The sequence below is a fragment of the Ambystoma mexicanum genome, chromosome 3p (genome assembly GCF_040938575.1).
Source record: "Ambystoma mexicanum isolate Mex_15411 chromosome 3p, UKY_AmexF1_1, whole genome shotgun sequence".
NCBI lineage: Eukaryota > Metazoa > Chordata > Amphibia > Caudata > Ambystomatidae > Ambystoma > Ambystoma mexicanum.
The window spans coordinates 414,066,898-414,082,763 of NC_090925.1; positions in this window are offsets into that span (position 1 = coordinate 414,066,898).

Below are 15,866 nucleotides of genomic sequence, written 5' to 3' on the forward strand. Positions count from 1 at the left end.
CAAGGAGGGACCAAGTGAGCTGCAGCAGTCAATGGGCGGAATGGGGAACAAGAGGGGGAGCAGCAATCAAAGGGCGGAGGGGGAGTAATGGGTGTATGACGGGTTAGGGAAAAGACAAAATATATTTAATTAGTGGGTTGGCTGGTGGTGAGGCTAATAAGTGTGTTCTTTTTGGACGTTTAAGGGGTGGTGGGTTCTGTCACTCTGTGGCACACTTTTGGGTCAGCATACATGCCAACATTATCCATTCCATTTGGGAGATTTTTGTCCAGTCCTGGTTTTAACTTATAGGGCTTGTAGCACTGGATCTTCCCATTATAAATGTAAACCTACATGTCCCAGAATGCAAAGTTAAAACCAGGACTGGACTAGTGTCTCCTGAATGGAATGGATAATGTTGACATGCATGGCGCCAGTGGTATGCAGCACCGGTTTCTCTCCACTCTGAGATGAGATGCATAAACCCACAAGCCTGGAGGAGGATATCACACAGTGCTTCCTATGTACGTGGTTTAAATACAGGGACGTCATTTAGGGGTCACCAGGGGTCGCACCTGTAACCCCTGAGTTCCCCCTTCCTACCCCTGAGGTCACCCTTGCTAATAAAGTTTTGTTTTAATAAAATTGAATCTCTTGGGCTCTGGTCAGCACCCTGTGGCTCTTTGTTTCTGGCGTGGCAGGCTTTCTTATTCAGGCCTCCTCTAAAAAACAGGCGGTTGCACACGTGTAATACCTTGAGCAGTGACCCTAAATAAGAAAGAATAGGAATAACAGATAATTTGTCTTTCTGGAATTCTATACAATAATTGCTAGACTCATTAAAGGTTTATTTCAGGCACACTTCAGGGGGTGAGTCATTGATTTAGTCTGTTCTTAAACACCTGAAATTCACAATGCACAAAAACTTCCAAAAAGCATTTAGAGTGGAATAAGCATCCATTTCGAACTATGTATTTTGCTTTTCGCAAGTTGTAGTTATAGCATGTTTTTATCTGCTGTTGTCTCTCTTATGATCATCACAAGACATTCCATCTCGGTGTCCTCGGTCACTTGACAAAATCCTTGTGCCTAAAGGCTTGTGTACAGTATAGAAATGGTTGACCATGGCACATAAAGTGACCATTGATTTCATTGTGCCACAATGAATGCTGTGTTGCAATGTGTCCATCTTTCCTATCTCCATGGCATGCTGTTCAGGATGTTTGTTAGCATGTATAAGGTTACGAGTGCCCAGTGCACGGGATGCCGTGTGAGTGCGCTGCTTTCCCTGCGCTACTCTAAATTCTTTAATACACCGTTATGAACCCTCCCAATGGTATGCATTTTGCCAACCTCTGAAGTCTGAAAAGTAGATCCACACATGCTTGACATGTGGCCAACTTTGCACCAGACCTGCAGATGAACTGGCCTGCTGTCAAATCTCAGTGACCAGTTTAATGGTATCCACTGCAGAGTGTAATTTGCTTTCTGACTTTGAGAACATTCAAACATGTAATTGCTCATGTTACTATAGCCGGCAAGATAGCTATAGCCGGTAAGATAGCTCAGTGAGTCGAGTGCTCTCCGATGCGATGTGTGTGTGATATGCATGTTGCCAGTTTGAATCCCAGCAAACCCAACTCAGTCTTTCATCCTTTTGCGTTGATAAATGAGAACCAACTCAGGTTGGGTGATATTATGTGTATATTTGTTGTATACAAAGCACTGACGCGTAAGTGCTATAACACATCATTATCATTTGGCCTTGAACGTCTAATTGCATTCACAGTAATTTGGTAATATGGGCCTATACACACTGATGTTAACATTACAAATGGTGATCCGTTCTTGTATGAAATGTGTATCACATTACAGTGATATGGCAAGCATATTTTTTCATAGTGTACTTAGGAACAATGCTATGTGATGCCAGGTCCTGTTTTGTCAAGGGGTGAAAGGTCATGTTCCATCGCTTCCCTTGATGTCACTTCGAGTTGGGGTCAAATGACATCACTTCCTGTGATGTCATCAGATGTCAAGGGTCGAGTGAGGTCACTTCCACTACCCCTGGCATTTTGGTGAAATTACGTCCCTGTTTAAACGGCGAGCATATACACGCCTCAATGTGATGCCAGATACAAGTTTCCAAAATAAAACTAGCGTTCCACTTTAAAAATCCATGAGGATTTTTTCAACGAAAAATAGGCATAACACATCTCGTTAATTTAGGTGGAACCAGTGGCAGAATTCAGGGTGCATTTACTGCGCTCTGGAAAATGACCCCCACAGACTGCTGCACCAGGGGCTCAACCCACAAAGATGTCACTTACCCTTCACTTCACACACTTGCCGTCCTGAAAACCGCACACATGCTGAGACAGTGATAGAATACATACAGGAGCATTCCCTGCCCACGCGTCTGTCATCGACTGAACATCCAGCAACGCCTTCAAATAATCTGTAAATATTCGCGCTACTGTTGTCAAAAATTATTATCAATTATAAGGCAATATTCATGTCATGAGCATATTTACCAAAAAAACACAATTTGAAAAAATTGATCCTAATTGCAGCTCTGTTGGACAGTCTCTAACAGCCCTTGACTAATGGTTCAATTTAAAGTCGTCAATATGTTCTCGCTTGACAGATAAATGTTCTCGGGGCTGCTGCTATTCTATAGTAAACAGTGCCACCTAGTGGTTCCGTTCTAGTTTCACAAGCGGGATTTTTTATTGTATTGCTTTTTTTGTCGAAACGAACGGAAAATGTAGACCATTTACGCGTTTGTGCAGAAACAAATCCAACTACTTATACGTTTGATATGGTCTAACGTACCCCCAACTATGCGATAGGTCGATATTGTAAGTTGCCGAGGAGTTCTCATGATCGCATAGAGGCGCAAGTCAGCCTGTCAAGTATATTAAAAAGGCCAACTGTGAAATTACTTGATGTCCTCTTTGCCCTGTCCTGGCGGTATTTCATTCCTTTTAAAACGGGCATTCGGTCACTACCACCAGCCGTCACCGTCTGGTTTTACTTTATTTTCCTTTCCCTTTCTCAGTATTCCGGCATGTTCGTTCTCCTTTTATCCTTTTATGCCTCTTTTTCCTAGCACTCTGCTCTTTTTTACCCTTGCTCATTGTCTCTCCTATTTTGTTTTTATTTCAATTTTTTCGAACTCTGCATTATTCTCTTTCATTTTTGTCTATCTCATTTCCCACTCCTTATTCCCGCAGCCTTCCTATTCTTCCCTTCTTGCTCTATCTGCTCTTTTCTCAGTGTTTTTCTCACTTTATCTCTGCCCCCCTCCTTTTGCCTCTTTATGCAAATATCTTTTCATGTTCATCCATGTTCCCTTCTGAACTTTTCTGTCTTTTTCGAGCTCCGTTTTCCTTCTAGTATTAACCCTGTCTCTCCACTTCCTTCCTTCTTATTTCAGCATACTTTTTCATTAAGTCCTTTACATCTCCCCTAAACGGAGAACCTCTGGGAGCATATAGCTCCTGGCTGCGGCAAGGCCATATCGCTCGTGATCAATCGGTTAGGGATGCCTGGTGCTGCCTACTCAAGCTGTGCAGGAGCTCTACGAAATCAAAAGTCATCTATAAGAAAGTTGACTCTTCCTATTGCAAGTACGTTGGGATGTCAACGCTCTTTTGAAATATGAACATTTAAAAAACATTGGGCCTCATTACGAGGCTGGCGGTAGCTGTGCCTGTAGTACAGGCACAACTGCCGCCGGTATCCATTTTTTTCCGGCACCCGCGAATGGGTAATTGCCGGGTCATGCCGAGTTTGGCGGACCCAGTAATTGCCCATTCGCGGGTGCCGGTAATAAGGGACTCCCCATCCCCATTCGGCCCCATAGGGCTGAATGTGAATGGAGAGGGTGGTTGCACCGGTACCGTTAATAACGGTACCGGTATTACCATCAAGTTCTGCTCGCGGGTGCCGGTACGGCCACCTGGTCAGACCAGGTGGCTGCGAGGGCACCCTCGAGCAGAACTCGTAGTATGGTGGTATGGTAATAACGGTACCGGTAGTGATACCGGTGCCGTTGTTGCCTTACCGCCATACTCGTAATGAGGCCCATTATATCGTTTTTCATGTATTGAGCCTTATGTAACGTGGCATTTGCAAAGCGCCCATCTACCCTCCCTACTCCCCTGCAGGACTCTGGGCCCAGTAGGCCATGTTTGGGTGCAGTCATTTTAGTGCGGTGCCTTCGGCGCAGGGTCCATTTAGGTGCACCCTGTTACCACCGTGGCCAAACAGTAGGGCCCTATCCGCACCAGGATATTACTGTTTGCTTAAATATATTGTTATCCGAAGCACTAATAAATACAGTGCTTCGAATCACAGTATATTTAAGCCAAACACTACATGCTCAGTACATGGAGATGTCGGTTCCATGTACTGAGCACATAGTGTTTGGCTTAAATATACTGCAATGCATTTATTAGTGCTTAGGATAACAATGGGGCTCATTACAAGCATGGCAGTGTGGGACAAAATTGCTGATAACGGAATTACCGACACTTTTCCCACACCACCATACTACGAGTATGGGCCTGGAGTGGGGGATTTACCTTTAGCACCATGCTGGAGATAAATCCTCCCACTGTCTGCCAAAAAATCAGCAAAATCAGCAGAATTACTGTGGCGGTAATTCCGCCAGCGGTGATTCCACTGGAAAAAAGCCCCATAGAATCCAATGGACTCTGATGAAAAAATGGGATTTACTCCGCCATGTGTAATCCGGCAGTAATTTCACCGGACCAACTGGCGGTAATGGTAATTCCATTGGGTATTCCATTCCAGCAGATTTACTGGCAGAATACCGCCAAACTCGTAATGGGGCCCAATATGTTTAAGCAAAGAGTAAAATTCTGGCGCGGATATGTCCCTGTGCTGTGATATTACTGTTTGAAGGAATGTCCCAGCAATGATCCCTGTGCCTGCGTCTATATAGGACCTATGCCAAAACGGCTGCGCCGAAATGTCTGGCTTTGGTCTGGGACATATCAGCTTGCCATACATGGTCCTCCTAGCTTTCCTGCAGACCACTGTCGGTTCAATGCATAACACATTATAGTGCATACAGTTCAGGTCGAGTTCACATCTTCTAAACTTCCTATCTCTCCTACTTCCCTCTCTCCCACTAGTTCTCCCTCTTTCAAATACACTATCTCTACAAAAACTGCTCAGTATGGCATTCATATTATATTTCTGTATCAGCCACCTGGTCCCGCTGGTCAATTTATTGACCACCTCTTCCAACTAATTGACTCCCTTCCTCCTCATCATCACCTCATTGTCACTGATGACATTAACCTCACCTCTCCTCTCTCTATTCCTCTATTCACTGACTTTAGCTCTCTTCTCCTTAACTATTAACTCTAATCTGTCTACTCTCTGCTCACCCATTCAAGCTCCCTTGACCATATTCTCATCTCCTCTAAACTCTCCACTTCTAATATCAACACTGCTACTTCTCCCTCTGATCATTCCATCGTCTTTGCCTCAATTTCCGTTCAAAAGTCTACACCACTCTCTCCATCTACTACTTGCATTACCAAGTACAAGTTTCCCTTCTCAACATTCCCTATCTTCCTATCTAGAATACACAACTCTCTTTCATCCAATGAAGAATTCACTGTTCCATCCACTGATAAAGCCTTCACTAACTTGAATGCTGCTCTTAACGCCCCCTTCTCCCCTCACCTCCCTCTTGCTACATTCAGTCCTAAACCCTCCGCTCTATGGCCTTGGATTACACCTACCATCTGCACCATGATAACAACGATGAGGAAAACCTTCAACTTGTGGGCAAACCCGCCCTCCTTCTACTCCTCGACCTCTCAGCGGCATTCGATCTGGCGGACCACGAGACCCTTTCCCACCACCTTTCAACGGCCGGCAACTTCTCTCCAAATGCCACCGCGTGGATTGCAACCTTTCTTAGTGGGAGAGCAATGAAAGTCTTTTCAGACCAAGCCTGCGCACACCCACATCTAATCAAGTGAGGGGTTCCTCAAGGGTCCTGCATCTCACCCACCTTGTACAACCTCTTCACGAGATCCCTATTCAAATACCTCGACCTGATGGGTATTTCATACACTAACAATGCCGATGATACGCAGGTCCTCATTCCCTTGTCAGGTGACTATGAAGCAGACCAAAAAACCCTCAACTCCATTTACACCACCATCCAGACATGGATGGCCAAAAACTGGCTCTGCCTCAACAGCGAAAAGACCGAACTTCTTATCATTGGCTCTCCATCCACAACCAAAAAAATGGGTCCCCAATACCACTACTTCCTCATAGACAGCTCTCGTATTCCCGTATCCCAGTCAGTCAAAAAACTGGGAATTTACCTGGATTCTAACCTCACCATGACAAGACAGGTGAATGCTATTTCATCAGCGGCAGCTTACCACTCAAAACTAATCACTGCTGCCAGGCCATTCTTAACGCAAAAAAACTCCCTCACCATTGCTAGAGCAATCATAGGATCCCACCTAGACTACTGCAACACACTCCTACTAGGCACTTCAGCAAAAAACATCAAGAAACTTCAAACAGTGCAGAACAATGCCCTCAGAGCTGCCACAGGGATCTCCAAAAGAGAGCACATCTCGGCCACCAGAAAATCCGTCCACTGGCTGCCCGTTAAAGAACAAATCCTCTTCAAGCCCCTTGCATTGACCCACAAGTGTCGCCACAACACAGCACCTCGCTACCTCGCGCAAAGATTCTCTGAGCCCCCGTCAAGCAGACCTGCTAAATCTAACCAAACCAACCGTCTCACAATTCCCAAAAGCCTCAGGATTAGAGCAGGTGGCTCTAGCTTCCCAGTTCTGGCAGTGACTAACTGGAACCTGCTTCCTCCCTCCATCAGAGGCATTGAATCCCACATGGTTTTCAGAAAAACATTAAAAACCCTGCTGTTCGTATAAGCCATCCGCTCGTCACCCCGACCTGCAAGCTTATGACTGTTGTAATTCTGCCTGTAATAATGTGTAACTTATGAGCTTTGTATCACTGCCTGTAACAATGTAGATCCTATGATCCTACCTTTACCCATGTAACTAAGTCACATTCTTGAAACAGCGCCGCAATGCCTCCAGGCTGCCAGACGCTTTACAAATATAAATAAATAAATAAAAAACATTTCTGATATTCAGTAATCTTAAAAAGAAACAAATAAATTCTGAGATCCTGACAGCCATCCTTTCCCCCACAGATAACATTCACGGACAGAACCACGCTTCGCGCCTATCCTGATGAAGGCCACCATAATAACGGGCTTGAATCCAGCCCCCTATGGCCGAAACACTACAGTGTCAATGATCTGTGACACAACTGTTTAACCCCTGTTGTATGTTTTATTTATAGTGTTGTGTACACTGTCTGTTAGTCACCCAGGGACTAAAGGTAGTCCTGGGCAGCCCTCTCTCAAATTCTGTTTCACTCAATTGTCGTATTCATTTGTGCATTTTGCTGGGAATTTTACCTCTATATTCCAGAGGTTGGTACACATCTGTATTCCCTATGTATAATATCAAACCTGTCCTTGTCACTTTCGTGCTTATTGAAAGTTATGTAAATACCTAAAAAATCATCTGTGCAAAAATTGTTTTGAGATTAGAATAAATGGTTCCAAAACTATATAGCTGTATGTTGATCCCTCATCCTGATTCCTTTTGATATTTATATATGTACCCTCCTCTCTTGTGACATTTGGGCCTCATTGTAAGTTTGCCCGTCCGGGAACTATGGTACTGGTAAGCTTTCCGGTACCGTAGTTCCTGGCCTGGCGAACTATGAGTTGTGCTCACGGGTGCCTTTCTCCGTGGCAGAAAGGCACTCGTGAGCACAGCATGTCGGATGCACCAGCGCACCATTTATAACAGTGCTGGTGCATCCGATCTCCCCATTCCCCATTGAATGGGGAGCATTCTGTTCTGGCACCCACAAATGGGCAATCACCAGGTCCGGCAGGGCCAGAATACCCCGGTAATTGCCCATTCGCGGGAGCCGGAATTTCTTGCAAGTTTGGAGGTAGCCTGCCGGTATTACAGGCAAGGCTACCTCCAAACTTGTAATGTGGCCCAATGTCTTACTTTACCCCCACTAACCTTGATGAGATTTTTGACCTTCTCAGGCTAACCCTTCATGTGCCCCTATCAGCCCTCTCTCCTTGCACATAGTAAAGTTCATAGCTTCCAGTGCTGCTTCATATTTTACTTCCCTCTTCAACTCCTGGCTTGGAAGTGCCACTTTTCCATCATCCTACAAGTTGGCTACTGTCACCCCTATCCTTAAGAAACCTGGTGTAGATCCTAACTGTCCTGCCAACTTTGGTCCTATCTCTCTTCTACCTCACTATTCCAAAATCCTAGATGTGTTGTTTTCAACCGGCTCACTGAGTACCTTGACAAACACACGACCTCTGGGATCTTCTTCAATATTGTGTTCAGCCCCGGTCCAAGAGCTGGAGCGGAGGTTAATGGCCCGGCAGCCCAAGTTATCAGCCTGAGCGAAGCTAGGGCGGATAATGAGGGCTCCGGGCCATTAACCCCCATTCCAGTCCTTGGAACAGGGGCTAAGGCTATTAGCATCCCAGGTTGCCAAAGCGGTAACCCCGGGTGGATTTTTCTTCATTTAATGGGACTTTGCACGTCTGGTTGAATGACGGAAAATCCTTTACAAAGATGGGCGCCAGGAGAAAGGGTCCCTCTTCCCTTTCCATGTTGGCCAGCTGGAGCCAGGAAATGGAGCGACTGTAGCAGCGAGCGCCGGCACAGCCGAAATAAGGTGAGCAGGGGGTGGGAAAGGTTTGAAAAAAAAAGAGGGCACGGGTGAGGGGAAGATGGCGGTGGGGGGAGCCAGCCATCAGGCTGGATAGAACATGGGCTTGCATCAGTGTTTCAAACTGCGTTCCCGCATTCCTAGCCTCCTGATTGGCCAGCTGAGATCCAGAGTGCTGCCTGTTTCAATCCAACATAAAAGCATTTTGCTCCACGGCGCAAGAGACATCTCCTTGGGTGCCAGCATAAGCAATCAGATGCAGTGACATGCACGCCAACAATAAGCCTTCATGACAAACCCCTGCAGACATGATTCTTTCTGGATCCTTGTCCACCGTAACTTGAATAAATTATATTCCAACACGACGCCAAACTAAGTTAGTACGGCTCCAGTTTATGCAATAAACTCAGTACATACATAGGAGCCCCCGACTATCCGTTGGGAGCGCTTATCTCTTGGCCTACCATACCTATCTGAGTCCTGCAACAACTGCGGAGCTCCCCTGAGGTCCAGCATTGAAGAAATGGAGTCTCAGAATCCCATGGGTCTCCCTGCAACGCCCTGACGAAGGCGGCCCCAACAACCTACTCGCCACCAAAAAACACGGCTTGACTTGGGGTTCGTCCAGTGGTCTCCCTAATTCACCAACTTTGCAATCATTGGGCATTCATCCTTTCCTTTTCTTCCACCCCTCGTCGCGTAGGCAGACCTCTTTGGTGTTCACTTCCAAGGCTAACAGAACAACGTTCAACCACAGTAAAAGAAGGAAGTGTATTGTCCTAAACTAATAGAAGCTTTTTAGTCTTCTTTTCAAATATGATTACAAGAGTGATATGTTTATAGATGTGATAGACTATTGCCTCTGCATAGCTGTGACTGATTATCACCACTGTGTTTTTTTGTCCCTAAACAGACAGTACCCATTGATTTAATGGTTTAGTCAGATATAACCATGGTTTCTCTTTGGCAGGATTCAGGATACTGCCTCCTAAACTAGGGTACTGTTCGAATAATACAATAAAAATGCTGTCTTTCATTTTTGATTAGTTTTAAGGTTTACCAATACTGTATTTAATTGTAAATACTCTTATCTGTTTCTCTTACTCTTTGCCTTCTTGCTTAGCAGTTTTGGTCTTGCACACTATTTGCACTGGGTCTTCTTCCTTCTTCACCAACCACAATCTATTATTACTCTGCTTTGTCTCTTTCATGACTATAGTGTACTCTTAGACTATAGTGTCATACCTACTGCATAAGGTATCTATTCTGCATTGACGTTTTCACTTTGCTTTATTCACACAAATGTGTAATACATGTGTTTTACTCTATGTTGAAACATCAGTCAACCAAATTTCACATTTTATGAATACATTTGAGTGGTGTGTATGTTTCCTTGGATGCAATTATTTATATTATTTTCTGATTAAATCATTGTTCTATTACTTGTTGATACAAGAATGTTTTGAATTAATAACCACATTGATATCAACTTTTGGCAGCAGTCAATTTTTTATGCTTGAAGTGGCTGGCTTCCCCCGCCCTGGGTGCTAATATGGCTTCAGACCTCTGCAGTTACTGAGTCAGCTCCCCTCAATGTCAGCAACTACATCTCTTCTGCTCATCGTGCTAACCCCTCATCTATTGTTTTTCCTCTTGACCTCTCTGCTGCCTTGAATACCGTCAACCATTATGACTTTCTCTCATCACTATCCCTCCCAGGTATCAGGGACAAGGCTCTCACTTGGTTTGCTTCATATCTCGCCCCAGACACTTCCAGGTGTCCTGGAACATCCTTACCTCCCCACCCACCCCCTTGCTGTTGGTGTTCCCCACAGGACAGTCCTGGGTCCACTTCTCTTCACTCTCTATACCTCTGTTCTTGATCTCCTCCTATGGCTTCTCCTATTAACTCTTTGCTGACAGTCAGAACTTCTACTTTCCCTCCATATATGATGAGCTACGGTCAACAATTTCAAACTATCTCTCCACCATCAAATTCTAGATGACATCTCACTCATTCATGCTCAACTCCAGTAAGACTGAAGTTCCCTACTTTCGGGTGCAGGCTGGCAAGGGGGGAAAGGGGCAATTGCCCACCAGGTTGTGTGGTCCATTGCCCATGTGCCAGAGTTCCAAAATGTAAAATAAAATAATTCAAAAAGACAAAATCCTTCTCAATCTATCCTGCCACAAAGGAACCAAGTGCTGCAAAGCCTGGTCAGATTCTGTGTAAATGGGGCAAGGCATTCATCTTGATTTCAGCAATGTTACAGATGTGCCTGTGTGCCCTCCGCAATTAATAAGAGGGAAAGGCGTATAGGCTGCAGGTGCATGTTCATACAGCCCAGTGGCAATGCAAGCATTTAAATAACATTTCCTGTGAGCCTGGATGGTAATGTTAACACCACTGATCCCCATACACACTTGGTCTGTTACAATTCACAGCGGCTTTTCACAACACCTACTTGCCAAGGAAGTAAGCGTCCATGGGCCTCATTACAAGTATGGCGGTAAGGCAACAGCGGTGCTGGTAGCGCAACCGGCACTGTTGCAACAGTACCGTCATACTATGAGTTCTGCTCGCAGGTGCCTTTGCAGCCACCAGGTCTGACCTGGTGGCCATACTGGCACGCACTAGCAGAACAGGACTGTATAACTGGTACCGTTATTAACAGTACCGGTGCTATCACCCTACCCATTTCCATTCATCCCTATGGGGCCGAATGCGGAAAGGGAGTCCCTTATTACCGGCACCCACGAATGGCCAATTACCGGGTCCGCCAAACTTGGAATGACCCGGTCATTGCCCATTTGCGGGTGCCAAAAAAAATGGATACAGGTGGCACCCTTGCTACCACCAGCCTCGTAATGAAGCCCCATATCTTATTCGTTTTTTTTATTAAAACCCATGGATGTTACTTATATAGTGGTTATAGAAATGACTATTCGACTGTTTGTGATACTTTTGGGCACAGTTGAAAATCACACGCTGAAAGATGTAATATTCATGTTTTAATTATTGGAAGACTACAAACCATTTGGAGTTGTGCAGATTTTTTTGATACCGCTGAAGAAAGTTACCAGCTCTGCCAGTGGAGTTTCTGAAAATCCGCTCTACTCAAAATTTACCACCAGAAGAGGTGGTATTTCGGGAATATCTCCAATGCTATTTCAGAAATACCACCTCTGATGGAGTGTAATGTAAAAAGGGCTTTTTCCTTTTTTTCAGAAATTTTCAGCATCAATGTGAAGGGAGAAATGGATTATGTACAGTAGTGCTTCATATCACTACTATTGATGTTCTTTATGCACAAAAGGATACATTCTGGCCCTTTTATGCAATATATGGGCATGGTGAGGAGAGTAGGAAATCAGATATGCCCACCTTTTTGCCGCTTAATCATGGGCCTTTGTAATGTACAGTAAAAAGAAAGGGCCTCATTACGAGTTGGGCGGTATTGCCGCACTAAATCTGCTGGAATACTGCCCAACTAAATTACTGTTACTGCCACTTGGTCCTGTATAATTGCCGTTGGATTACAAGTGGCGGTGGCAGAGTTAATCCCCATTCTTTCAGAGTCCATTGGACTCTCTGGGGCTTTTTGAGCACAATAACCGCCAGCGGAATAACCGCTGCAGTAATTCTGCCGATTTTTCGGCAGTCAGTGGGAGTCTTTATCCTCAGCATGATTCTGGAGGTAAATCCCCCCCTCCTGGGCCCTACTCGTAGTATGGCAGTGAGGGAAAGTGACAGTAATTCCATTACCAACATTTTTATTCCTCACCATCGTATTTGTAATGAGCCCCAAAGATTTTTTTAATTGGGGCCAGTTTAGATTTTTTGCCTCCACCTCAAGGAATACGAACATTGGTATTTGATCAACCCTGAATTGGGTAGACAGTAAAATCATGGAATTTGCCAAATACTAACGATTGTACTGTTACCAACCAAATCTCAATAACCCCATTGTCTTGTCCAGAACACTCCTCTCTTATGTGATCAGCAAAAGACGCACATACAAATCAACACCAGAGTCAAATATATATATACAAAATCACATGAACACAGATGCATCCTTCAACCTATACTTTACACTGTCACAAATACACTCAGGTACATTACCCCAGTCGCAGAAACTGAAGCACACACAGACACTCCACTTATCTGAAAACACACACATAAATAATAGGCCGCTCTTGCTCCATCTCCATGACCAGGCCAATGGTGTGCAGTTCTCTCTGCTTCCGTGCCATTCAAAACCTGCTAATCTGTTTTGCCGGCTACCCTATTTAAGCAGCCTTCCAGCCTCTTTTTCTTTGCAGTTGGTGAGCAAGTACAAGTGGATCTAGGCCACGTGACCCAAGCTCCACCCACCTGTCAATCACTGATAATCTGTTGGTGTCTTCTTGTTTTGCCGACCCTTTTTCCGTGCTTAAGCAGCCCTCCAGTCTCTTTCCTTTGCAGCAATTGAAAGTGGATCTATGGTGCACCCCTCTCTCCCAACAGCTCTTCCCTAATATGAACACTCAACGCAACCACACTGCTCACAAGCAACATCATGGACACTGCATTGTAGCAAACTCACCAACGTCACCATACACCCCATCACCAATTCAGCATCCACCACTACACAAAAAACGTATGCCCGCCAGCGTCCACTCAGCAATCTACCATGCAGTTGACATTGCCGACCTCATTACCATACATGAGTTGGATGCCATCTTCATTGCTGAGACCTGGATGACATCCACCTCTACCCACATCCTATCTGTCCTCAGCCACGATGGCTACAGAATTCTACAACAAGACTGTCCAAACAAGATGGATGAAGTCCTCGCAATCATTCACAAGCCCTCATGGCCATGCACCCAACTGGACCTCACCGCCATTGGCTCTTTCAAAAACCTATCCTGCCACTTCCTGCTCTCCCCAATGGACACAATCAATTTCACCTCAACTATAGACCACCCAAGCACAACACCTCCTTCATTGAAAACTTCACAGACTTGGTCACTGCCATGTCTCTCACGCATGTCAACAACATCTTCTCAGTGACTTCAACATCCCTGGCAACCCGTAACCTGGTCAATGGAAAAAGATCTCTGCTGCCTACTTGAAACACTGAACCTCATACAGCACACGAAAGACCCAATTCACAGGAAAGGTGATATCCTCAAACTCATCATCACCGTCCAGCGCACCAGCCATCACAGCTCTCCTATTCCACTCGACTGGTCAGACCATTGGCCAATCCTCTTTGAAATTAGCTACACCACACAACTCAAGCAAACCCATTGGAAACCAAGCAAACAAGCCTTCAGATTCTTCAAGAACTTCCCAGTGGAAGATCACACGGAAGACCTCACCAAACTTCAACTCACATGGGCTGGTCTACCGCTGATAAACCAGGACTGCAACTTGCTTCTCCAAGAATTCAACACCACCCTTACAAACAAGATCTACTGCCATGCCCCAGTGAAACCATGCACGCTCAAGACTAAACCTTCCTCGGTCTGGTACACTCCTGAACTCAATATCAACAAACGAGCCATCAGAAAATGAGAAATTAATTGGTGAAACTCCTGCAGCACATCTGACCTTGCCTTGAACAAGGAACTCTGTGCTACACGTAGGCGATTGATCAATACCACCAAGGCCAACTAACACCAAAACACCATAGCCAAGGCAAACGATGAAAGCAGAGCCCTGTTCAAGCACTGAATCAACCCTCTTCCTGACCTACCCAAAGCACACTCCATCGAAAAATCCACTGCATCAACTCTTTCTTTGTCAACAAGAGGAACATGATCTGCCAACACATAGACCCCATGCCACAACTGACAGCACACTACATATCCCATCTAACAAAACCACAACTACCTAGACAATTTTCAACACACAAACTATGGAAGACCTCACTGCCAACTTAACATCCTTCAAGGCCACATCTTATGCAGATGACATCCTCCTGGCCTCTGTACTCAAGACCCTTCAGACTGAAACACTTCTCCCTTACCTGACAATCATCAACAGTTCCCTAACACAAGGCACCTTGCACTCGACCCGGAAGACTGAACAAATCCTTACGCTTCTTAAAAAACCAACACTGGACCCTGATGATCTAAGCAACTACTTCCCCATTAACCATCATCCCTTCCTAGGTAAGATCATTGAGAAAGCAGTAGCCACGCAACTCCTCCAACACATCGAATCCAATAACCTTCTTCAGTCCTACCAATCTGGCTCCAGGTGATTGACGATGCCCTTAAAATTCTCGATGATGGCCATCCTTGCCTCCTAGTGCTCCTTGACCTCTCAGCAACATTTGAGACAGTAGACCACCACACACTCACTGACAATCTGCATCGCTGCATGGGGATCATCGAGAACATCCTCAGCTGGTTCAAATCCTACATTGCTAATCGGCAACATTTCATACAAATGGATTCTTCCAGATCACCAACTCTACCCATCACCTGTGGAGTTCCGCAAGGATCCATCCTGTCCCCAGTAATATTCAAGCTTTACATGCAACCCCTCGGAACACACACTCAACACAACATCCACATCCAACAATATGTTGCTCTACCTCAAGATATCCTCCATCGAAGACATCCACAGACTCAAGGCCTGCCTCACATTGATCCAGTCCTGGATTTCCAGTGCTTACCTGAAGCTCAACCCCTGCAAGACTGAATTCCTACTGCTGACCAACAACACCGAATACCATGACATCCAGACCTGGCTCTCTGCTATAAACTTCAAGGGATTCACATCTCAGCTGGCCACCTGTGGCAAGTCTCTCAGGTTCAACATCAACAGGCACCTCACTTCAGATCCACTGTCCAGGCCTTGGTCCCCTCCCACCTGGATTATAGCAATTCCCTTTTGGAAGGCCTCCGGTGACTACCGTGACACCCCTGAGACGTGTCCCTGGGTCTCATCAAAGGACTCTGCAATTCCGACCACATCACCCCAACCTTCATTGAACTGCACTGGCGCCCGCTGCAAGCTCATATCGTCTACAAATCCTGTTGCATCATCTACAAGGCTGTCACCCTAAAGTCCC